This window comes from Balaenoptera borealis, assembly GCF_965194805.1.
Source record: "Balaenoptera borealis genome assembly, chromosome: 9".
In the NCBI taxonomy this organism is placed as follows: Eukaryota; Metazoa; Chordata; class Mammalia; order Artiodactyla; family Balaenopteridae; genus Balaenoptera; species Balaenoptera borealis.
Window position 1 is genome coordinate 30,130,216 of NC_138873.1, and position 24,840 is coordinate 30,155,055.

Below are 24,840 nucleotides of genomic sequence, written 5' to 3' on the forward strand. Positions count from 1 at the left end.
TAAATTTTATTTTTATATGGCACACATTTAGAAAATTTAGGAGTGTCCTGGAAAGTTGTAACAGCTGGTGTGCTAGTGTTGGGCCCCGGGGCTGGGGGTGGTTGAATGTCTGAGGAATTCCGAGGCCTCTGAGAGAAGCCTGTTTCAGAGAAAGGCCCCAAACTGCCTGGGGACCCACAGTGTGAGAAACAGGCCACTGGACGGGCCCTGACAGATGTTATGAAAGGGTGGTGTTAAGTGCCTTTTTCAGGATATTAAACCAGCATCCTAACTGGCAAAAAAATGAATTGTCACTGACATTATGTCAGCCCATTGGAGACCCTCTCTGCTACTTTCCGTGATCTGGGAACCATTATACATGGTAGATCGATAGGGTCCTGAGCAGGAATTTAAATAATCATTTCTAATAAAACCTATTGTAGACTGTTGGGGCCAGAGGATAGAGACAAGTCACAAAACATAATGTGTTTAAAGCCGCTCTCCCTCCCTTTCTCTCTTCTTTAAAGAGGGGAATAATGGAAGCGAGATCTGGCGATAAGGCACAAAAAAGGCCTTTCGGTCCTGGCCAATCTGCTTAGCTAATGGCTGTAAACTGACACCCCTAATGAAATAAAAATGTCTCAGTTCAAGTGCATAGCTGCACAATTGTTAACAACCCTGAACTCTGGCTGTGATCCTGGTGACGGGTACTAAGTAACGCCCTGACAATTTCCCATGACTCTTCCTTCCTCTCAGCCCCTGCCCATTGACAAGCAAATAAAAGAATCCTGCAGCAAATTAAAGGACGGTAGCATCAGGGATTGAGGCCAGGGAAACAGTGGAGTGTATCATTTTTATCTCTCCTGTCTGCTCGTGACAGTGGACTGCTTGTTTTTCCTATGGAGTCCTAAGGCCCGGGATGGGTCATTGGCGGGGGGGGGGGGGGGGGGGGGGGGGGGGGGGAGGGTTCTGATGCGCATGGGCTTTTTACGAAGGTGCAGGTGGGGTAGAGACACAGAGGTTTGTGCAGCCTGGAGGCTATCCCAGCCCCTCATTCTGCCCTCAGCCTCCTGTTGCCGAGCTCCTCTGAGCTCTGGGCTGCAGACGGCAGGCGGAGGAAAAACCCTGTTCGAATGTGCTAAGACTAGATGGCTGCGGTTAGAATGGTTTCCCCTGGCTCCCCCCTCACAGCTTGCAGTTGTCTGATTTCAATCAGTGGCAGTTCCCTCCACATGTCCAGCCATCAATCTTCCGCCGCCCCTGGATGAGCGTGGCACAGCACGGGGCATGTTCCAGTTAAAAAATAGCCTTTGCCACAGCTTTCCTTCTTCAGCCACTGATAAGTCTGCCTTTGATATTTTTATTAAAAAAGAAAGAAAACACATTGGGAAATAGGTTTCATTTCTTACAGCCCGGACCAGAGCCCCTGAGGTGGAGGAGGATTGAGGCCTGTTGAGGGGGGACCCGAGGGAAGGGGGGCTGAGGTCTACCTTTGAAATTCCAGCCTTGTGCCAGGTGGGAAAGAAGGGCTCACTCCTGAACAACGGAAGCCCTACACTCCGTGAGAGTGCTTCCATCACAATGATACACAAGGGCATCTTTTCACAAGCAACAAACCAACATCACACTCTTCCTCCAAGGAGGAACATGCGTTTTAGGGAGAAACCTGGTTTTGAGAGACAGAATTTGAAAATAAACTGTGATCTCGCCCTTGACCTTTTTGTCATGCCCCCCGAAGGTTTTGATAGCGCCTTTGATAGACTAGCCGACTCTCCTCCTTCACTGCAGGCTCGGCGGCAGGAAGGCAGGCGGTGTGGGAAGTGGTGAGTGTCACTCCCAGAAAGGCTCTCCTGGCCGGCCTCCAGGAGATGCCTGCCCACTGAGTCACCTCCAAGAGACGACACAGTAAACATTCTGTAGCCAGGTTCCCGGTGCCTATTTTAAAATAGACTGTTTCAATCTTCTTATCATCAGGGGTCCACCTACCTTCCTGGCAGAGTCATTAGAGAACCTTCTGGAAGTATAGTAAGGTAGCCACCCGATCCCTGCATCTCCATGCCTCCAGCCCTCCGTTTATCTGTAAGGCTAAGGAGAGGTGAGTCTGGGTGAGGTTCCTTCCAATTAGTTTTTTTGTTTTTTGTTTTTTTTTATTGGAGTATAGTTGCTTTACAATGTTGTGTTAGTTTCTGCTGTACAGCAAAGTGAATCAGCTATACGTATACATATATCCCCTCTTTTTTGGATTTCCTTCCCATTTAGGTCACCACAGAACACTGAGTAGAGTTCCCTGTGCTGTACAGCAGGTTCTCATTAGTTATCTATTTTATACATAGTATCAATAGTGTGTCTATGTCAATCCCAATCTCCCAATTCATCCCACTCCCCCCTTTCCCCCTTGGTAACCATATGTTTGTCCTCTACATCTGTGTCTTTATTTCTGCTTTGTAAATAAGATCATCTATACCATTTTTTTCAGATTCCACGTATATGCGTTAATATACAATATTTGTTTTTCTCTTTCTGACTTCCTTCACTGTGTATAAATGAGGTCAGTCATCCATTGCTCGGAGGGACTTTCAAGATATCAAGCCTTATATCTGGCAACTTAAGAATGGAATTTAAAGTAAAAGATGAACTCTCTGCATCCCAGCCTCTCATGCCTGATATTCTTTGGAGGTGGAGGCATAGATTATAAAATCATCTGCCATCCTTACCGTGTATAGGGCTTCCAGAAGTGGCTCAAGAGCCTAAGAACATTGTTGGAACATTAGAAAGGAAGAGGGGAGGGTTTCTAAATGGTGCAGTAATTTGAGCTGAACAAATCTGTAGGTCAGGGAGCAATTCTATTTTGGAAAATCTTAGAAATAGCAACAAAAAATCCAGGACTTGAGGAAATGTTAGGAACTTTTTTGAGGCATCTGGTACTGGGTATGCTCCAAATAAGGGTTCAAGGACACAGTGAGTCTTCTGCCCTGTGCAGGACTACAGGCAATATTTATGGAAGGCATCCCCATTTCAAAGGACTAATTCATGTTAGAGAAGGGAAGATGAGTCATAACAGCTCCAAAAGGACATGAAGGATGCAGTCTCTTCATTAAGTACCAGTTAAATGGTTTGTCCATCTGGTTAAGCCTTTCATCAGAGACTAACTGAATTCACTGACTTCCCCCACTTGCTGGCTTGCCATAGTCCATAAAATTTTATTAGTTCTGAAATTTTAGATTGTTGAATGAATGAATGAAATTGCCGTTTGTGTTGGTAGTGATGATTAGGGTGCCTATGGTTTAGGACATAAAGTCTAGAATAGAATAAAAAAATGATTCATTTACTCAGCAAATCTTTGGGAGAAGTCTGCCGTGTGTTAGGCAATGTTCAGTTGGGATAGAGTAGAGAGGAATAAATATTTCATGGAGTTTTTATGCTAGAGGAGGATACAATTATTTATATGATGAGAAGGAGTGAGCCAGAGAAACACCTGGGAGAGGAAAGTTTTGTGCTGAGAAACCAGCCTGCGTGTGTGAGAAGAAGCAGGCAAGTCAGTGGTGGAGTGACCATTCATCCCAGTTTGCCCATCACTGAGGGGGTTCTCAGGACTTGGGACTTTCAGTGCTAAAATAAGGAAAGTCCTGGGCAAACTAGGAAGGATTGACCACTCTCTGTGTTTCTGGACATGTCAAATGAGAAGATGAGTTTGGAGAGTAGGGCATGAGATCATGTGGTCCCCTAGAGGCCATGGTCTGGAGTTAAATTTATTCAGAGTTTGATGAGAGGCTTTTGTAGGATATCTGTGGGTCCAAGGCTCTTATTCCAGAAACCATTCCTATTGCATAATGACATTGACACTTTAATGATTTATTATTCAGTATTGACTGTATATGGGGTTAGATTAGCAATGTTCTTATGGGTGCTTTCATTGTAAGGAATTTTGGAAAAGTAAAAAATATACCAAGTTTGAAGTTGGAATGATCCAGCTTTGTAATTTACTGAAGTTGCTACAAAGCCTCCAGCAATAGAATGGGAAGAAGGAGAGGGGCATGGCTTTGGTATGAAGACTTTAATATTGCAGATCTTCATCTCCCAGTGGGATCAAGGGAGGGAAGATTTGTTTTGGGGGGATTAAATTTATTTATGGGAAAAAAGTTGGTTTGATTTATTGTATAAGGACTTCATCTGTGAGACTTTTATAATGAGAGGGGTTGTATTACTAAATTTTATCAAGTGGCAGGAAATATCAGACACTCTATGTTGGCATTGAGTTACTTAAACTATGTTGTAATCTGTGCTCATTGTATAACCCTTTCTGGTGAGTCTGGGTAGACTTAGAGCAGAGCATAAATCAAGATGGAAAATAGAATGGAAGGTAACAATTGAAGATACCGTGTAATGTTACCTTGGGGGAATATCCGTATCCTGTATTTGCCCCTACCAGAAGCTTCTGGAGGCGACATTAAACAAGCATTCATCAAAGCCCTTGGGAAGTGAACTGACCATTTCATTGGTCCCCCGTGGCTACACAGTGGCCAAAGACTAGGGAAAGAGCCCCGCAATGATGGTGGTGGGACATTCCTGACACTTTGTTAAATTCGTTTCTCAAGGGAAACAACCTTATCTCTAGTTGAATGCTGGATTGTTAGTTCACACGCCCATCACCTTTTAAATGAATGCAGGAACTTCCTCCTTACTGGTCTCCCAAATTCCATTCTTGTCCTCCTGGAACCTATTCTCAGGAGAACAGTCAGAGTGACCTTTTAAAACAAATAAGTTCATATCTCACCCTGCTTAAAAGTCTGCCAGGGGCTTCCCTGGTGGCGCAGTGGTTGAGAATCTGCCTGTCAACGCAGGGGACACGGGTTCGAGCCCTGGTCTGGGAGGATCCCACATGCCACAGAGCAACTAGGCCCGTGAGTCACAATTACTGAGCCTGAGCGTCTGGAGCCTGTGCTCCGCAACAAGAGAGGACGCGATAATGAGAGGCCCACGCACTGCGATGAAGAGTGGACCCCACTTGCCACAACTAGAGAAAGCCCTCACACAGAAATGAAGATCCAACACAGCCATAAATAAATAAATAAAAATTAAAAAAAAAAAAGAAAAGCTTTAAAAAAAAAAAAAAAAAAAGTCTGCCAATAGCATCCCATGATAGCAAGAAAAAAATCCAAGCTCTTTCGTATGGCCTGTGAGGCCTTACCTCTTCCAACCACTGCCTTTTTCTCCAGGCTCATGTTCTAACACTTTCCTCTGCCCTCAGTCCACTCCAGCCACTCTGGACTTCTTGCTCTTCCTCCAGTTTGTTTCCATTTTGAAGCCTTTATACTTGGTAGTCCCACTTCCTGGAATATTCTTCTACAAGTCTTTGCTGGACTTATTCTTTCCTGTGAGGTTTGTATCACTTAATGTCACTCCCTTTAGAGAGTACCTTTCTGTCTCCAATATCTAAAAGAGCCACTGCCATCCTGTCACTTTCTATCGCCTATGCCTGCTTTATTTTCTTCATAGCACTGAGGAGCCATCTATTCACTTATTCAACTAGGATTTGTATAGCTTGAAATCTGGAAAGAAAAAAAAAAATCATTTCCTCTCACTCTCTATAATAATCTCCCTAAAGAACTCTGATTGATGCTGCTTGGGTCATATGCCTAAACTGGGCTAAGTACTTTGCTTAAAGGGATAAAATTATGTGCCTACCCTTGTATTCAGGAAGTATAGTAATGCAATTGATGGCCCCATCATAATCACAGTATGAGGAAGAGGAAGCAGGACAGAAAAAATAAAAAAATAAATAAAACCAGATGTTTGCCATGATACAGTAAATATACTGTTACTCTGTAGAGGTGATGTAACTTTCCTAGAGGTAGCTGATCAGAAGTCACTCAAGGAGCCCTTAATGACTTTTGATATGAACATGGCAATTTATAGTCAGGATTCTCCACTTTTATTTTTGGGTACTATCAAAAAGAAAACAAGCAAAATTAAATATAAAAGCATACATTTCATTTCTGATAACATTTGGAGTCAGAAAATTTCTAAAGCTTGCCAAAGTGGTAGTGTTTACACGGAAGCTGTAGAGAAGGAAGTGGAGAACAGTGCAGAGTCAGAACATGATGGTGGCAGATTTCTGAATGCATATCTACAATAGTGTTCACCAAACAACTTCATGAAGGGGACAGTTACACATGAGGGTCAAAATGTTTGCCTATATCTTCAAAAGAGGGTACAGAAACAGGAGTGAGCTAGTTAAAAGCAGAAACCACCATTTCTCATCCCTCACCACAGAGAATGATTAAGTCAGAAAAAGAGAAAGAGTTACAAAAAAGAACCATACAGAAAGCCATATCTTCATGAAGCAACGTAGGTTTGTAGTAACTGGGGATAAGGCAGGATCTGTGTTATGAAGAAAACAAACAAACAAACAAACAAATAAAACAGCTACTCTAGAGTGCTACCTTGTCCCACTCCGCCTACAGGAAACTCTTAGTATAACAGGGCCACAAACACTGAATTTATATAATAATTAAAAAAAAAAAAGAAGTAGTTAGCACACATCTATGCAGAGAAACCATAAAAATAAAGGAGGAAACAAGCAACAAATTCTATTAACAAACCACTTGCCAGGTTAAAAAAAATGTTGTCATGGAACAGACTAAATTTTTTTTTTAATTTTTATTTATTTATTTATTATTTATTTATTATTTTTATTTTTGGCTGTGTTGGGTCTTCGTTTCTGTGTGAGGGCTTTCTCCAGTTGCGGCGAGTGGGGACCACTCTTCATCGCGGTGCGCGGGCCTCTCACTATCGCGGCCTCTCTTGTTGCGGAGCACAGGCTCCAGACGCTCAGGCTCAGTAGTTGTGGCTCACGGGCCCAGTTGCTCCGCGGCATGTGGGATCTTCCCAGACCAGGGCTCGAACCCATGTCCCCTGCATTGGCAGGCAGATTCTCAACCACTGCGCCACCAGGGAAGCCCCGGAACAGACTAAATTTTAAACAAATATTTTGCTATAGAAATTTTTTAAGTGAATGATGACAAAACAAAAGAGCAAGAATTTGGGGAATAGAAGAGAAATAATAGTAGCAGTTAAAGTAGCATAATTCAATACGAATGCAAGAAAAATAAAACATCAACAAATGAGAAAGGAGTTAGAAGGACCTCAGAAGTGAATAAAGGGCTTCCCTGGTGGCACAGTGGTTAAGAATCTGCCTGCCAATGCAGGGGACACGGGTTCAAGCCCTGGTCCAGGAGGATCCCACGTGCCGAGGAGCAACTAAGCCCACGAGCCACAACTACTGAAGCCCGCATGCCACAACTACTGAAGCCTGCAGGCCTAGAGCCCGTGCTCCGCAAAAAGAGAAGCCACCGCAATGGGGAGCCCGCGCACCGCAACAAAGAGTAGCCCCCACTCACCACAACTAGAGAAAGCCCACGTGCAGCAACAAAGACCCAACTTAGCCAAAAATAAATAAATAAATAAATAAATTTATTTTTCAAAAAAGTGAATAAACATTGGAGAAAAAACAGTAATGGACACATAAGAGAAATGACAAAAATAAACAAAATACAATTGAAATAGTTAAAAAGAGTTAGAGAGAAAATGTTGGTAATAGAAAATAGGAAAAGGAAATATACCATATGCATAATTGGAGTCTACAAAAGAGGTAAAATGGAATAGATCAAATATTGAAAGATACAATTCAAGAAAACATTTCTAAAATAAAAAGCACTTGAATATAAATATAAAGAGCAGGTCAGCTGTTATGGATATTCAACACCTGAATATTTTTAGTAAAGTTACTAGACTTAAAAAAATCCTTTGTGCAGCCGGGAAAAGATATCACTCAAATGGGAGAAAAACAAATCATTCTTCTCTCATAGATCTTAACAGCAATATTTAATGTCAGAAGTCACATGATATACGTATATCAAATACTAAACCATGAAAATAGAGAATCCATCTTATTTTCAAGTGCCCGTAAACCTTTCACAGACATCAATCATACTGGACAAGAAAGAAAATCTTAGTATACCCCAAAAAGTAAAATTAATACAGAAAACATTCCCTGATCACAATGCAGTGAAACTAGAAATTGACAAAAGCAACAAGAAAATGCACCCCCCCAGGAAATTAGAAAGTTCTTAGCAACAGCTTACTCAAAGAGAAAATTTAAAGATAAACATACCTTTATGACAAAGACTAATAAGGACTATCCCTGTATTAGTTTTTGCACTGCATAATAAATTATCACAAATTTAGCAGCCTGAAACAACACACATTTAAAATCTCATATTTTCCATGGGTCAGGAGCCCAGGCATGTCTTACTGGGGTTCTCTGCCATAAACATATCATCTATGATGGATTCTTAAATGGATGCCTGATTAGGGAAAAATCTGTTTCCAAGATCATTTAGGTTTTCAGCAGAATTCACTTCTTTGCGGCTGTAGAATTCATGGCAATTTGCCTTTACAAAGCCATCAATAGAGGAAAAGACTCTAAAAAAAAATTTGTTAGCAACATGGGGATTTATTTAAGGTAATGTAAGTATGAGAGTTATATCCCATCACCTTTGCCATATTCTGTTGGTTAGAAGCAAGTCATGTATCCATCTCACAATCAAGGGAAGTTAATCATACAAGGACATCAACACTGGCAGTTCATTTAAAGTCTGTTTACTATATCCTCTGACAGAAAACTGTATGGCTCTCTCATTTATGAATGTCACTGTAAAACTTTTGAATAAAATATTGACAAAAAGAATATAGCAACATCCTAAAAGAAGAGAACATTATAATCTAGTGAAGATAACTCCAGAAATGCAAGGATGGTTCAATAATGTAAATCTATTATTGATATTATAATACATTGTATTCATTGATCTAAAAGAGAAAAATATTATTTCCATAGATTCTGAAAAGATATTTAACATAATTCAATATCCACTCTTATTAAAAAAACAAAACAAAACAAAACTTAAGGACTTAGTTAACATAACTTAATTGCTCCTTAACATGAAGGAGTATATCTTATGTAATAGCCAGCTAGAAGATTCCCTCTAAATTAAGAAGAAGAAAGTACACTACAGTTATTCAAAATTGTATTGGAGGTACCAGCCAATGTGAGTAAAATAGAGAAAGAAACCAGAGACATAAAAATTGGAAAGGAAGAAGTAAAATGATTACCTTTTGTAAATGATATAAATATGTACCTGGAATGCCTAAGAGAGTTGATTGAAAGCTATTACAAACAATAATAGAATCCAGTTAGATAGCAGGGTAGAAAATAAATATAAACCAAGACCAAGCTCAGCTCTTACGTAAATAAGATGAATATGGCCCCTTTCTTTTGTTCTTGTGATTCAAGACTCAAGCCACTAGTGTTCCACCCTCTTCAAGCACCAGCATCTCAATCTCACTCCATGACTTTAAAGACTTTCGTTTGGTTCTCCACACTTGATGGTAGTTACCATAATGCTGCATGTTCAAGGCCACACTGTTTATGACACCATATCTCTGTTCTCGCAAACCAAGGCCTGCAATTCAATTCCCTCAGGAAGACATCTCTGATTATGCTCAGCACATTCTCTGCATGCCACTGTTCTGCACACCCACAGCACCTGTGGCAGCAGTTTGTTGTGTTCTAATTTGTGTTTCCTTATATGTTGCTTGCTAAGTGTTAAGTGGTGTATGCTTTTTTTGCCCAAATCAAGATTTTGAGAATCTTGTCTCTTCTATCACCCACCATCCAGAGCACCTAGCTATAGTAGTCTATACCAAAGCATTCCATAAATAATTCTTTTAAATTTTTAATCAGTTTTAAATATATGGAACATATTTCCATGGTTCAGACATTTTAAAAGATATAAAGGCATATAGTGAAGAGTCCTTCTTCCACCCTATTCTCTATCTTCTCAGTTCCTATAACCTCCTAGGCAACATCTATCACTATTTTCTTGTTTATTTTTCCAGAAAAATTTTATGCCTGTGTAAGCCAATAGTTACAACTCCTCTCTTTTCTTATCTTTTTTATATAAATGGTAACACAATATATTCATTTCTCTCAACCTTGCTTTATACCTAAATGGTATATTCCAAATATCTTTCCCTTAATATATAGAGTCCGTCTTTAATTTTTAAATTACACATTTCATTATTAGTATATACTATCATTTACTTAACAACTACACTATTAGTAGACATTTATGTTGATTCCAATCTCTTCCTATTACTAATAGTGCCTTCCAATTAGCATATTAGATAGACATAGATTTGCATTAAAATTATAGATAGATAGATAAATAGATTCACGATGAAATTATAAAGTCATGGCCTAGAATTACCTTGACTCTCTAAGATAACTTTTCATATTAGTGTTCTAATTCATAATGTGTTCCTGGAGAAAGTCTCACTAAAGGCTATCTCCCGTATTCTCCACCCCTGCTTGCACTTCAATTGTAATAGGAAAACAACCATTTTCAACAAGGAGGGGAATCACTCAAGGGGAGAACTAGCTTTATTCCCTTAATTCAGGATTGTGAAAATAGATAAGATAGGGGACTTCTCTGGTGGCACAATGATTAAGAATCTGCCTGCCAATGCAGGGGACACAGGTTCGAGCCCTGGTCAGGGGAGATCCAACATGCCGCGGAGCAACTAAGCCCGTGCACCACAACTACTGAGCCTGTGCTCTAGAGCCCGCGAGCTACAACTACTGAGCCCACATGCCACAACTACTGAAGTCCATGCGCCTAGAGCTTGTGCTCCTCAACAAGAGAAGCCACTGCAATGAGAAGCCCGCACACCACAATGAAGAATAGCCCCCACTCACCGCAAGTAGGGAAAGCCCGCGCAGCAATGAAGACCCAACGCAACCAAACATAAATAAGTAAATTTATTAAAAAAAAAAAAAAAGATATGGTAGCTGATTTCATCTCTTCCTATAAAAACTTCTTCAGCAAGGATGATATTTCTGGACACTTAGGCAGATGATTCATGTGCACTGAGGCAATCAAAATAACTACAGTTGTGGACCATATATCATCATATTGATTAAGAGCTTGGACTTTGGGAGAGAATGGATACATGTATATGTATGGTTGAGTCGCTTTGCTATGCACCTGAAACTATCACAACAGTGTTAATTGGATACACTCCAATATAAAATAAAAAGTTAAAATAAAAGAGCTTGGACTTTGAAACCAGACTAATTCCACCTCTGACTTTGGGCAACTTATTAACTTATTTGCATTGCAGATGAATGCATCTGTAAACTGTGGATAATAGTCCCTATCCAATATTTGAGAGTCACATTATATGTGTTAGTTATTATTATTCTTTTCTAATAAACATTAGCAAATATGTACTCATCATTCATAATAAAAGCAAAATGCTTCCATTCTGCCTTCAGCCCCATAGAAGACACAGTTGAAGCAGACATGCTTAGAGTTTGCTCACATTGATGCCTAGAGCTATCAAACTTGATTAGGCCCTATGAACCATTTGGCCAAGCTCACCAAACAGAAAGTGACATTTGCACCAATGGTTTTGCACAACCTCCATTTCTATATGCAGGCATAGGCAGAGGCTTACATTTATGTGTTTCCCTAGACTCCTGATTGTTATATTTACACATAGTGATCTGCAACTTACTTGCTTCACTGTAATCCTCCCTAAGGATACCATCTAAGCTGTGGGATTGCTTCAGCACAGAGAGTGATAAAGCAACAAAGTCACCAAGAACTATTAAAATTGAATTGAAACTATGGTTTAAATAATAACAACCAGAGAATTCAAGCAAAGTTAATATATATACATATATATACATATATGTATATATCCCTCACTGTACTAAGCAAGGCCCATTGCAGAGACCCCCCTCCCAATCTCCTCTCAAATCACCGATAACACCGAGTCCATGATACAACTAACCTTTCCCTGGGAGTCTGAAGCTAAAATTAGAGACAGGACTGAGGCCACTGCTGCTGGTAATGATTACATGTTAATATTGATTTATTTCATTGACTGGTTACTGCCCATCAGTGTAATGGTAGATAGATGGCATCTGTGCTGAAGCTAATAACTTTTAGATTTATTTGTTCTCTTCAGAACTTCTTAGGAAACAAATCACTCTTAATCCCCAAATAAAGCACAGTTTCTCAAATACAAATGCAATATGTGTTACCTTCCCTAATATACTTTTAAAACTGACTCTGAAGAGTAGAAGGGAGTTTAACAACTCTGAAAGACTGAATAAATGTAGCTCTAATACATAGGATTCTGACACACAGAGTTTTCCATTTCTCATTTCCAAAATGAAACTTTTATAAAGAAAACAAAAATGCTTCCTCTGCATGCGCTGTCTATTGGCATCTTGGAACCATTTCCACACCCTTCTTTGTTCTTTCCTGTAGTGCAGGAGCTGAAGGCCTGAAAACCACATTTCCCGGATGTCCTTGCCACCAGCCTCCTGTTTAAGGTCTGGGAATTGAGGTCTCTGTGTGAGATTTGCCTGGGAAAGAGAGGAAGAACCATCACTGCTCGGCCGTGGCCAGAAGGCATATGGACTTCAGCAGAGGGCCAGAAGACAGGTGTGAGGATTTTGCCAGCATTTCCTGGAAACCACCTACTTGAGGGCTACAGGCAGTGAAGTCATCAGCAAGTCATCTGCCTGAGATGCCTGCGCTTCCTGATTTCCTGAACATTAGCAGCAACTTCTTTGGCCTTTGTGTAATCCACTCTTCCATTGGTTTTGTAAATCTCTGATCATTATATTAAATCCCTTCCCAATTGAACATCCTACAGCAGTTTCTACTTTCGTTTCTAAATTCTCACTGATGCATGTTTGGTACCAAATGTAAAAGCCAGCAGAGTCTTTTCCCGACTTTGGGCTGCAGCAACATTTCTTGGCTCACTTTGAGCATGTCTTCCCGTCCCGTGTAATTTTACTCCTGAGAGATGGCCAATGGAATGGGAGTGCCGCCCAGGTGTGCCCCTCTTGCCTGACGCTTACCAGCCTCCCAAAGGTGATTCTCCTTTCTTTTCCCACCAAGAAGCTGAATGGAGCCGGCTCCTGAAGGAGGGCAGAAACCAGGAGGAAGAAAGTGCCCTTCTAATCAACTCTGGAGCAGAGTCCTGAATTCTGTCTCCCCGTCCATGCAAGCCTCACCAGCATGGGGAAAGTAACATTTTATTGTGAGAAGCCACTGAAATGTAGAGATTGTTCCAGTAGCTGCCTTCTTCGGTTAGTACACAGTCTTTGAAAGCAGAAACTACATTCTACAACTTTTGTGTTTCCCATGGAGCCAAACATACATCTATGGAGAGAATAAACAGTCAATAAATGCTTGCTTTATGAATGAAGAGAAAAAGAGAGGAGGATAAAAATATTTAAATAAGGGCAACTTAATAATTGGGTGATCACTGGAGGACGTTAGATCTAATATACAGTAGTGATCATTATGTGCATGTGTTTGAATGACAAAAATGTGCTAGCCTTCCAGACTGTGCTGAGGGCAAATGTTGGTTAATACAGCATAGAGGTTAAAAGCATGGATACTGAGTTCAGATTTGCTCTCCCATTTACCAGCTGATTATCTTGAAAAAAATACCTAAACTTCGGGGTTTCAGTTTCTTCATCCACCCGTTTCATCTGGGGATGATACTCATAGTGTAACTGTTGTATAGGGTTGTTTTGTGGGTTCATGATCTCACACCTGTAGGGTACTGTGAAGGGTGCCTGGTACATCATACTGTATTTGTTAGTATTGAATATAGAAATTTGGAAATGTATTCTAGCTTTTCTTGTCTTTGGCAATGAAGCCGCCTTTGATTCTGCTTCTTTTCTTCAATTCTCCTTCTTCCTACATTGATTGTCTTTGGTTGCCATAGATTCCTTTTGCATAGAACTCATAGAAAACTTCCTCACGTTGACAGTTTCCAGATTTCTTCTGGTTTGTGAAAATTCCTAATTTGCTCCTAGGTTGGTTTATCATCTCACACGTTATTATTGCATTCTGACTACATTAATGTCCCAGTTAACAGTAATTGTCCCTTTTCTTTCTCAACAACTTGAAAAATTAGGTTTTATTTTTCTAGTATGATTTTTAAGGACTTTATGAAAATATTTAAGAAATTTTGAGTTTTTAGCCTCAATACACTGAGTGTTGTGCCACGGATCCTTCTTTCCGTTTGTATTTTGTTACATGATGCCCTGCTTATCGCCTTGCTTTTTACTCTTTCTCTCAATTATATGTTGTGACATTAAGTATCTATAACCTGTTTGCCCACTGTCACATTATTCATCACAGTCCCAGTTTTTTGTCCCCTTTAGGTAATTCTGGATGCCAATTCAGTGACTTTTAATGTCATTCGGTTTGCCTGTCCTCTTCCTTTCATTCCTCCCCCCTGCAGGAATTAGAGATAATGAACAGGTCTACTACTCAATATCATGACAATCTGCAATTAAATATCACTTCTCCCTCCACCCCACCCACCCGATACAGTCATGTAAAGTCCCAGATGTCAGGAGAGTGGAGGGAAACCCCTCAAGAACATGGTATGCCTCTCCATCCTTCTTATTTTTCAAATAGAGTGACGGACACATACATAAGACCCTTAAGCCAAATGTTATGGCCTTCCTTTTTGATTAGGAAGGATCCTTGGTTGAATTTTGTCATTGTTTATTCCTGATTTCAAAAGAGGAAGAAAGAATAGCTCATGAGGAAGAAACCGACATTCAGTACCCTGTATGCAAGGTACTTGGCAGAATTACTAAGTAGACCCTTTACAAGTTATCAATGCTTTCTTAAAAATTATATATTGGGGGCTTCCCTGGTGGCGCAGGAGTTGAGAATCTGCCTGCCAATTCAGGGGACACGGGTTCGAGCCCTGGTCTGGGAAGATCCCACATGCCGCAGAGCAACTAGGCCCATGAGCCACAACTACTGAGCCTGCGTGTCTGGAGCCTGTGCTCCACAACAAGAGAGGCCACGATAGTGAGAAGCCCATGCAGCGCAATGAAGAGTGACCCCCACTTACCTCAACTAGAGAAAGCCCTCGCACAGAAACGAAGACCCAACACAGCCAAAAATTAAATAAATAATAAATAAATAAATAAATAAATAATAAAATTAAAAAAAAATTATATATTAAATGAGCATTTGTTAAATGTATCTGGGCCTTGCAATGGCTTGGTGCTGCCTTCAAGGGCCCTAGTGTCTGGTAGTAGCTGGGGGAGTTGAGTCACAGAGAAGGGTTGGGCGCGGGTAGGAGTAAGTCTACGGGTACACAGTGGAAGACTTTTTGTGGTATTTGTGTTCATTAAGACTACCTTAAATGGAACAAGCTAGACCCCAAACAGGGAGCCACTGTGTGGATGCCTCTGACCTCGGCAACACTTTAACATCACTGCAGTTTGTTTTCAAATCTCTCCCTGTCATCCCTTTGGCAACACCCTTTTGCCCTCTCTCATCATTCCCCGATGCTCCCCTGCTTCCACTGGACGATTTCAGCATCCTCCTTGGCTGCACCTGTCCTGACTGGTCCGCAAGGCCACACGCTCTAAGTCTCTCTCCCCTCATTCCACACATCAAGCTTTTCTTATCCTCTCAGCTTCTTACTCAATGATTAGTTCCTTGAGAAACAGAACTAGATCTATCTATAGTTTCCTCTGGGCATACAGACCAGAGATCTCATACAGGGACACGGCACAGTACAATGTACAACATATGTGTGTAGGGAGAAGTGATATTGACTCTGTCTCTTAGGATCTTGTTGACTTACAGGCTGACTGATAAAGTGTTCATGCGTAAAAATGCAATAATGCTTTAGCCTTCTTAGAAAATATTTAAATATTTTTATTAGAAAAGTGAACATGCTCATTTTGAAAACTTTATCAAAGCAGAATTATATGAAGCTGTGACTCTCTTTTCTTTTAACCCTCTAGCACTCTGCCCAGAGAGACCCATTATTGATATGTGTTCCTCTAAATATGTTATATGCACATACAATCACACAAACACATTTATAATATATGAGAAGCTTTATAATAAAGATATCTATCTATGTATCTATATGCCTATCTTTATTTTAACAATGGTGGAAAGGTGAATGATAGTCTTGCCCACATTCTTCAACAGTGAATACTGAACTTGAGGTTTCCTTATGACTCAGGCTTATCTACATGAATACGTATCGCCATACACTATCCTGTGATGTCTTCCCAAACTGCTGAGTTGGTAAATTTCTTCTTCTAGTAGTGAGAGAGCACTGTATTTTTCCTGTGCCTGGTTTTAGCACGTCTCTGACTCCTGCTTAGCTGTCGGGTATTGCTTTTTGTTGCTATTAGTCTACTTGTTTCTTTCCTCCTAATTTGCCACCCCTGATTTATTAACGTTTGCAAATTTGATTACCAGGCTTGCTAGCAATGTGCATAAAGTGAGGGCAGAGAAATTCTGAAAGAGGACTTCAGAGGGTCTTCTTGAGATGTGTGTACCTTTGGTCATGAACTCTGTGATTTTAGAATTACCTGCAGAAGCGTCCCATGACAGGCTGCTGACAGATTAGACCAGCCAAGACAACCAAGACCATCTTAACAAGTGTTCCTAGCACAGGGCTTCGTTCTGAACTGGGGAATGTCTCTAGCTGGCAGAGACACAAAGAATTCAACTGACCGAAAAAAAAAAAAAAAAACTTACAAAAACAACAACAGAAATAAATTTTCTGCCTAATAGCTACAGGGTTGCTTAAATGTGAAGTCATATGAATTGTGAGAGTAACTAAGAACCATCAGAAGAACCATCATCAGCCTCAACATTCAGACATATTAAATGCAAAAGAAAATACAGGGCTGGGGGCAGAGGGAGAAAGCTCTGTCACTTTGAGTTGCCTCATTTTTTTAATGGAAAAATTGTTACAAATGGGTTCTTCAGCATATGTTATTAATTTCATTATCCTGGCTTCTTGCCAGCTAAGCATCAAGCCCTGGTTTCTGTGATTTCAGTTGCAACTAGTAAAACTCATGTGGGCATTAACAGAAACAGACAAGAGAACTTTTTTTCCCCAAATCAACTCCAAGTGACTATTTTAAAGGCTTTTAGTTTATAAAACTAGTTGGAACATTTGTTTTTGTTGATGAGAAAATTATGCTTTCCTAAAATATGGTATTCCCAGCCTATACCAACTTTATTTGAAGAACCTTGAATGAATTATTTATACTTACAGGTAAAAAAAAATTTAAGTAATGTTTTAAAATGTATAATATTTTATAAATGCTCATATAATTTTTCTTTTTCTTTTTTACTGTACTACATAGTTTTTTTTTAATAATAATGAAGACTATGAGAACAAAAATGCTTTTCTTCTAGATGAAATTGTGATTAAGCTTTACAAACAGAATGGCAAATTTAGTATCAAAATTTTACCATGAAGCGTCTTTATCTTTTGAGATATAATATGAAAAGTCATCATTCACACACACACAAAAAATACACTGGGATTAGCATCTTCCCTCATCTTTAAGCTAACATTTATTGAATGCCAATTATAAGTCAGGTACTTTAATAATACCGTTTGCTGTTTATCCAGCATTCATTATGTACCAAGCAATGTAGTAAGTGTTTATGTACAGTTCTTTTTAAGAAATCCCTACAAAACTTTGATCCAGATATTTCCACCCCAACTGTAAATGAGAAACTAAAATCAGAGAGAGTAAGTATGCCTTGCCCAAGGTCACATTGCTAATAAATGTGAATGGGGAGTTCAAATCCATGTGGGCATCTGACTCTAAAAGCCAGAGTAGCCACCTGTCCCAGTTTGCCTGAAACTGAGGAATTGCCTTGGATGAAGGATTTGGGGCCCTATAACTGGAAAATCCCTAGGTGATCTGAGAGGAGTTGGTTATCCAACTAGAAATTGTCATTTTACCTGCCATGGTGGCCCTTATCTTTGTCTGCTCAGCCCCTCATGCTCTCTCTGAATTTTGCATTATTACTTTTTTTTAATCCAAGGCAGTAGTTCTCATACTACTTTACAGTTTTAATGTTTTAAATGCTCCTAAGAACACAGGACACTTGAAATTGATATATCCATTCTACACATACATTCATTCATTTATTCAATAACTATTTATTGAATGCCCTCCAGGTACCAGGCACAGGCAAACACGACAGAGTCTTATTGTTGTGGAGCATACATTGACCTGAAGGGGGAAAAGATAAGAAACAAATAAGTCTATTTTAATCTGCTGGTGATTGAGTGTGTGAAGCAGGGTGAGGAAAATAAAATTGGTCATGATTTGTTATTTCACATGTTGTAGTCAGGGAAGGTGTGAGCAGTACTGAGGCAGGAGGGAGCTCGGCATGAAGGCCTTGGGGCTGGACCTGAGAAAGTAAAGGGGAGTGTTACATCAGATAAGGCCTCCTTAAGGCTGGGCTAAGAAAATTACTGGGAGGCCATTGGGTGGGAATGTGAAGTCCCTCTTTTCTTCCCTCTTTCCCTTTCTCCATCCAGAAAGGATAAAAACAGACTGCACAATTTGGAAAATGCTTCCCTGAAAGCTCTTACTTTGCAATTTGGCCCTGGTGGCCAGGATCATGTTAAGCGTTAGTACTGGGTGCATATAAAGAACTGCAAGGCAATGAAAAAGTATTATGCCTAAAGTCCCATGTTCCTGCATGTCATCATGATTCACAGTGTATGGCTTGAGATTGGTGAAACTCAATCATAGAGTTTGAAGATTTCTTGGGACACTAAATCAAATTAGAAAGCTATTGGCAGTAAGTTCTCTCAGGTTTCTTGGGTCCTATGGTCTTAGGTGTGTGAACGTAGCAATAACAATGACAATAACCACATGAATGCCTTTGCATGTGAGGAGTGATTTACAGTTCTCAATGCCCTTTTCTTAGCATTATAATTTATTCCTTTCAAAACCCAGTGGGGTAGGCAGGGAGCATATCAACAATACCATTTTATACATGATGAGATTGAGGTCCACAAATTTAAAGTTAGATGACTTGTTGGAAGTCGTATTTGTAGAAGGTAGTGGAGCCGGAATTAAAGCACAGACCTTATTCTTAGTTCAATGGTTCCATGTATGGCCTGCACGTCATTTTGAAGTGATGACACTATTGGAAAGTGTACACTCAGGGAAAAGTGTCAAGTCGATAAGCACCTGTCTCTGTTGGCGATGTCAATCACCATTTCACTGTAAAGCCAAAGTACCTCAACCCATCCTTCCGCATGGGGTTGGTTTCCATGCTTATCTTGGAAATTCTTTTCATGGTCTGAAAGGTGAGAGGGCGAGTCAGGGTTCTTAATCTCATCGTGTCACTCACCTTCCTTCAGATCATCTTCAGATTCCCATTACCCTTCCTTCCAGAGCATCTATTTAAGTTCCCTGAAAGTGGACCTAACAGCCCTTTTTTCTCCTATTCCCACACAGGAAAAATGAAAACATTAGATATTTCAAACACATTGGTCGCTATGGAGAAAAGCATATTATTCTCGGGTTTTTCCCCCCAGGATCTCCCCCTTTATCTACATGCTCAAATCTCACTTATCCTTAAAAAAAAATCTATTTGATTCTCACCCTTCATCAGATTACTTCCCAATCTCTCTGATTTTCACACCCCTCTTTCTTTCAAAAATGGTATTCTCTGATTTCTTTCTTCCTCACCCTGTGCTCCCTTTAATCAATCATTAAATATTGTAATTTTTGCTGTTCAAATTGCTTTACTCCTCTCCATCCTTTGGGGCTGTCCAAGTTTCAGCCTTTTTATCTTTTTCGTTGAACTCAGCTTCTCACTGGTACTCCTGTCACCAGTTTCTTCCTCATTTCATCTGTCCTCACATTGCTGCAGAATGGTCTTCCCAGTCCAAACAGATCGTGACAGTCTCCATTGCAAAGAAACCTCTTTAACTCTCCATAACCTGCAATATGTAATCTGAATTCCTTAGCTTGGCACACAAGACTCCTCACAAGCTGATCCAAACCTCCTTTTCAAGCTTTATTTCCTGCCTCAATCATTCTTCCTCCTTTCATGGCTCCATGCAGGTGCAAATGCTCTTCCCTCTGCCTGGTAAATGCTCATTCATCCTCTAACACCCAGCTCAAGGGTCACCATCTCCCATCCCCCTGTGGGATTCCAAAGTATTTTGATTATACCCCCTTTCAGCAGTTCTTGCCATATGGCATGACCATTTTTCCTTTTATGTATCCTTTTCCCTGACTGCTGTGTTGGACTCATTGCCTGGCACACAGTAGGTTCTTCATAAACTTTTCAGTCAATATTGATATGAATAAAGAAATGCATAAGTGGAGTGAGTGAACTAGGGAAATGTATTGCATAAATATCAACATATATGCCCTTTGTTCAACACAAGGGAAAAAAAAGTTCAACTTTACAATCAATAACTTACATGAAAGTGTGTGCTGTGTGTGTTTGTGTGTGTGTGTGTATACACATTTGCCCTAGAAACTATTTCCTAAGAGTATTTCAGCTACTGTCGCTTTAACAGCTGTCATATATGTAAATATTGCAATAAATTTAAGCTTGCAGTTTTATGGCATGAAAGCGAAAATGAAAAATTCCAGTGAAACACTAGACTGCAGCAGTATCAGAGGCTAAACGTTAAAGATCATATCGCAAGATGTAAAGCCATATAAAGTAGTGAACCTTTTTTGACCTCTGACAAAAATGCACCATTAAGGGACTAGTAACTCATAGTTTTTATAATTAAAAGACAGAAGTATATCATGAACTGTGAATTTTAGTTAATTCTCTATTAAAATAAGAGCAATAAAATAAAATATCCAATAATATGTGAATTGTTATTTCGCTCTATTCTTTTGTGTTTTCTAATTTGTCTGTAACAGGCACATATTATTTTAATAATAGGACAACAAAATAAAAAATAGCATACTTACATATCTGTAGGCCAAAGAAAAGTTAAATTAATCAATAGCTAGATGTAATTTTTAGCTGCTCATATTAGATATTTCTTTGGATTTCTGATATTTAAAAATTTAACTTTTGTTAAAAGACAATTTGCTTTGTTGTAATTTTGTTTATTTTAAAATTATTTTTATTTGTGATGGTCACTTTGCCACATAGAAAATACTTACAATTATTAAGATTTGTTTCTAGATTCCTTTTCTAGATTTCTTTGATCTGCCTTTGGTCTTTAACCTAGGCCACTCTGCCTTGTTATTACAGTTCTGTATTATGTTTTTAATAACCAGAAGAGCTGGTGCCCCAGAATTCTTCTTTTTCAAAAATTTCTTTGATTTCTTATCTTTTTATTCTTCTGGATACTTATGAATTTGAGAAATTCTCACTAGGATTTTCACTATGATGATACTACATTTATAACCTAATTTGAGAAAAACTGCCATCTTCACAACATTAAGGATCTTATCTATCAAGATAGAAAGATTACTATTCTTTATTAAAATTAAAGAGTATGGTAAAGAGGTTAAAAGACAAGGTTGGTTAGGTCAAGACTACAGAGGAAATTTTAGATAAATGCCTGATTTCTGGATCCAAGGCCAAAATGTCAATCTCTCCATTGCCCACTCCTATACAATTGAACATTCTCTTTCTTACGACACACATATTCTTCATGATAAAAAAGATTTTGTCTTCTTTCAACTCTTAATCGTGTATGCTGTAGATATATATCACTTGCATAAATTTTTGACTTTGCGTCTATAACATAGTGTGCCTGGAAAATTCATTTTACCTTTCATTTAAAAGGTGAAGGAAGCATCATATATCTTATAATACAGGAGGGAAATTACCAAAGGGAAAAGGAAAATGATCAAATTAAGGTAATCTCATAACTCTCTTCTTTAAACAGAGGGGTAAACTAAAGTTAAAAGCATTCAGATTCGCAAGTCAATTCTCCTCCTGACCCTGGATAGTTAAAGGTTGCATGTTCCTCATATAAGGCTGGCTTCTCGAAGGAAACCACAGTGAATCTATTATGTGAGAGCTCTAATTTCAGGATGTTGCTGCTAGAATCCCTTAGAGTTTTTCCTGTAACCTTGATCTGTCCCTCTAGACATCATTCACCAGTCACACACAACTATGTATAATCATACATTACAAAGTGAAACATTTTTAAATTTTCAATTAGATTATTAAACAGTATTTTGTCAAAAATATTTTTAGGAATTCTTCCCTCTAAACTTTATAGTTATTGGTTTTAGTTATGATTGTATGGAACAACTACAATTCTTAAGAGAATTTTCAATGAACTTCAGCTTTGGCCATTCTGTCACAAGGCTAGCACAAATATTTGACTGTTGTTTGATTATTTATAAAGGGCTGGACTGCAGTCTGTGAGTTTGTCACTGCATTTTTTCTTTTTTATTAAATGCTTTGGAAATATAAGAACAAAAATAGAGCATGGAAATCAGGGAAAATGTAGTATCTGATGAAAATATGGGAGTTTTAAATCTTACTAGTCCCCAGACGTGAATTTACTTATAACCAATTTCCTTCTCATTTGTGCAAAATTACTTCCTGGCCCTTAACTAAAGATTCAACTTTAGGATATGCTTCACAGGGACGTAAGTACTGGAATTCTTCAGGAAAACAAAATTCTTTCTCAAGTGGGATTAAAATTATATTAATTCACTGGGTAATGACAATCCTCTTTTTTCCTCTACTCTTACAGTAGTGCAATTAATTGCTACTCTTTTAATCTGAGAAATGTTGCCTCCACTTGTTTGATCATATTTTGTGATCATATAGTATAATCTTTGTGCCTGCCTGTCAAATACAGATTATTTAGGGTGTGGTCAGTCCATGTTGACATGTTGGACTTTAAGAACAACGTTGAGCCAAGGAAGGGTTTTAATATATGCAGTTTAAAAATATCATGTTTGTGGGGGCAAAATGGATTGAGGGAGACAAATTGGAGACAGGAAGGTTATTGCAATAATCTATATTTTTTGTTTGTTTTTTATAAATTTATCTACTTATATTTGGCTGCGTTGGGTCTTCGCTGCTGCGCGCGGGCTTTCTCTAGTTGTGGCGAGCGGGGGCTACTCTTGGTTGTGGTGCGCGGGCTTCTTATTGCGGTGGCTTCTCTTGTTGTGGAGCACGGGCTCCAGGAGTGCAAGCTTCAGTAGTTGTGGCACATGGGCTCAGTAGTTGTGGCTCACTGGCTCTAGAGCGCAGGCTCAGTAGTTGTGGCGCACGGGCTTAGTTGCTCCGCAGCATGTGGGATCTTCCCGGACCAGGGCTCAAACCTGTGTCCCCTGAATTGGCAGGCGAATTCTTAACCACTGCGCCACCAGGGAAGTCCCATTGCAATAATCTAAATGGGAGATTACGGTGGTTTGAGCTGGGGCAGTGTCGCTGTCCAGCACACAGTAGGACATACAGGATTGCTCCTTGTAGGAAACTCTCCAGAAAGTGGAAATATTCAGTAATCTGCATAGAGGTGGTGATTGAAGTCGAAGTACAAGAGTTTTCCAAGGAAAAAAAGTTAGAAGATGGCTAAGAACAGAATCATAGGGAACGCTGACTTTGAAGGGAAGGGTCAGGAAGAGGCCTGAGATCAAGAGCAGACAAAGTACTGAAAGGAATCAAGTACTGACTAAGGGACCAAGTACTGACGTATTGACCAAGACGAAGTCTTTAGAATTCTCTTTGACAAACTTGCCTGCTGGTAGCATAGGAGTCTTTTCTTGCATCTTATTACATATCTGTGAATTCTTCATGAAATGAGTACAGATTAATTTGATTTTGCATATCTCATCTTAAACTGGCAGAAGTTGAATTCAGTATAATTGTACTATACAGTATAAGCAGAAAAAGAAGAGACTAAAGACTGGAAATTTAAAAAGTAATAATTAAGATGACGGGATGCAGGAGGAGATAGTGGCAGAAAAAAAAGTATCGTCTTAACAATTGATTGAGGTGAGGGATACTAAACATACTCTCTGGAGTTTTTTTCAAGATGGCAGCTGTAAAGAACGAGCTTTCCCTGACCTCCCAGCTGAGACGGATTACATGCACTCAGATAATGCATGATTTCCCTTTGTAGTACTCCTCAAAATTGGAATAAAATGTAATTATATAATTCGTTAATTAAAGTCTGCCGCCTTCCCAGGCTGGAATATAAGCATCTGGAGGTCAAGGACTGAATCTGTAGCTGAAAGGTGAAGCAAGGTCATTAAATAGTGCTTGACTAAATGAGGCGGGGAACAAAGATCCATATGAAAAGTGCTGAAAGAGAACATCTGAGATGAGGGGAGATGGGATTCAGAGAGATACAGGGGTCAACAACTGTCAAAACTCAAAAAAGCACTAATCAGAGGGTGGCCATATGTCGAGGCTTGCCTACCGCATTCCTAGTTGACACCTGTTATCCTAGTGTAATTGTTAAAATCCCCATTTCATTTTCAAAAGTGTTTCAGTTTTTGTGATAAATAATATCATCACCTTGACTAGATATTTGACTGAAACATCACATAAAGAAAAAATTATGTGCATATATATATATATATATATATATATATATATATATAATAATACGACTATATATGCATTTCATTCAGGGTGAAAGTTTATGGTAAGTAAAATATGATAAATAGAAACTAGCATAACAAACCAATCGTTCATAAAATTTAAGATGGCCTGGATTTCATTGATCATCTCTTTATTTGGCTCACCGTCACCATTATTTTATTTCAAGAATATAAAATTGCTCAGAAAGTCCTGATTTCATTTTCCAAAATCCTATTTTCCCCCTGACACAATGGAATTTTTAGAAGCCTAACTCTGTTTTTAATGGAAGTCACCACACACTCTTCTGCTCCTTCAAACAGCTGTGTGTAAACTCCAGTCTTGAACACCACCCCCC

General features: G+C 39.3%; 1 long non-coding RNA gene across 1 annotated transcript; it reads left to right on the forward strand.

Moving 5' to 3' along the window:
* Positions 1-917: 917 nt before the first annotated feature.
* Positions 918-24,481, forward strand: LOC309635018. Its single transcript, XR_014248580.1, has 2 exons — positions 918-2,074; positions 12,378-24,481. It is a non-coding gene; the product is annotated as an uncharacterized lncRNA (long non-coding RNA).
* Positions 24,482-24,840: the final 359 nt, after the last annotated feature.